This window comes from Cebus imitator, unplaced genomic scaffold, assembly GCF_001604975.1.
Source record: "Cebus imitator isolate Cc_AM_T3 unplaced genomic scaffold, Cebus_imitator-1.0 Scaffold1, whole genome shotgun sequence".
Lineage (NCBI taxonomy): Eukaryota > Metazoa > Chordata > Mammalia > Primates > Cebidae > Cebus > Cebus imitator.
The window spans coordinates 18005632-18007423 of record NW_016107316.1 but is presented as its reverse complement, the minus strand read 5'-3'; the positions used below and the strand labels follow the sequence as shown (position 1 = coordinate 18007423).

The 1792-nt window shown below is 41.5% G+C and overlaps 1 long non-coding RNA gene across 2 annotated transcripts in view; it reads left to right on the top strand.

Annotated features, from left to right (window-relative positions):
• Window positions 1–215: 215 nt before the first annotated feature.
• Window positions 216–1792, top strand: part of LOC119470956 — a 6686-nt gene continuing 5109 nt past the window's right edge. Inside the window, exons 1-3 of one of the 2 annotated variants that reach the window (XR_005199944.1) lie at window positions 216–230; window positions 435–468; window positions 1041–1126. This is a non-coding gene — a long non-coding RNA (uncharacterized LOC119470956). Of the gene's footprint in view, window positions 231–434; window positions 573–1040; window positions 1127–1792 lie in introns of both variants that reach the window. The other variant, XR_005199943.1, reaches the window with a different exon arrangement.

The following is a 1792-nucleotide window of genomic DNA, read 5'->3' as shown; positions in this document are numbered from 1 at the left end:
TCTCAGAAACATCTCTCTGGTTCCTCTCAGGGACCAGAGCAAATTCTGATACAGCACCGCTTTTGTGTAGTGCCAAAGCCTCCCTAAATATGGTCCTTCTGCTTCCCAACCTGTCATTCTTTTGGCGTTGTCTTGGGTAATTATCCACATTGCTTCTTAAGTCTTCTCCTTTACAGATAGCCTGGCTGGGATCTGATGGCAACGAGAAGTATTCCTTTGAAAATGAGAATGTGAGTAGAGCTTGATTCACTATCACCATCTCCATAAGCCTCCTTCTAGCTTCTGTGTCATAAAGATGGCAAGTTGCAAGGGATAGGGAAACAGCAGATAAAGAAACAGGGAGAATGAAATTGGCAGGGTAGGAGAACAAGGAGAAAAGTGGGAGTCACCTTGAACTGACAGTACACCTCGCACATCTGTTTTTCTTCATGTAGCCTTTCCACCGTATAACAACTCCATTTTTCCCAGGTATGTATGATCTTCAATGCCAGAGAGCTAACCCTGGTGGACTATGGAAATAACGACACCTTGGGTTATGTATGCACTGAATTCATGAACCCCCACCTCCTCAGGTAACCTCACAAGATTTTCTGAATCCCTGAAACCCAAAAAATTCCTTTTGGACTCCTAAGTTCTGTATCCTCCAGTTAATCTAAAAGCTTCAGCCAGGCATGGTGGCTCATGCCTATGATCCCAGAACTTTGGAAGGTTGAGGCAAGCAGGTTACTTGAGTCCAGGAGTTCAAGATCAGCCTGGGCAACATGGTGAAACCCCCTCTCTACTAAAAATACAAAAAATTATCCAGGCATGTTGGCACACACCTGTAGTCCCAGCTACTGAGGAGGCTGAGGTGGGAGAATCACCTGGAGCCTGGGAAGTCAAGATCACGGCTGTAGTGAGCCGTGATCACACCACTGCACTCCAGCTGGGGCAGCCAAATAAATAAATAAAACTTCATCCCATGTGGTACTTCAGAGCCTTTAATAAACATCCCAACTACCTAAGCCCATTTTGCCTTACCTCTACCCTTCATGTTTCAGTGTTCGTATTAATGAGCGGTGTCAGCAAGGAACAGAAGATCATAAGAAATAGACTTATCTTGTTGGTATTAAGAGTATTGCTATAGGTGAGTGAGACTCTCATAATTTTAATAACAAAAGAGATATGTATATCACACTTATACCACAGGATTTTGTTCAGTGGGGAATGCAGGAATCTGAGAAGCACCAGGTAAATATTAACCCCACACGTACAGTGGATATATGAAATGTTTAAGTCGATATGTGTACATCTGTACCTAGATATCTAGATATAAATACAAATGCAGGCCAGGTGCAGTTGCTCATACTTGTAATCCCAGCACTTTGAAAGGGCAAGGCAGGAGGATCATTTGAGCCCAGTAGTTCAAGGCTGCAGTGAGCTATGATTGTGCCACTGCACTCCAGCCTAGATGATGGAGTAAGACCGTGTCTCTTAAAACAAAAAGAAAGCAACAAAAAAACCCAAAGGTCTATATAGTTGTTCATGTTCTCTGGACATATATCTTAGGGTTAGCAAATTGTGAGTGGTAGAGAAGACCCATTAAATTTATGAATATTCCTGTTTATATTTTGTACATAGACAGTTAGAACTGGAAGAGGTCTTATTTTTTGTATAGTTTATCATAAGTAATTAATAATGATAGAAACTTTATTTGCATTTCACAAATATTCACATTTATAAATCTTTTTTTTTTTTTTTGAGACGGAGTTTCACTCCTTTTACCTAGGCTGGAGTGCAATGGCGCGATCTC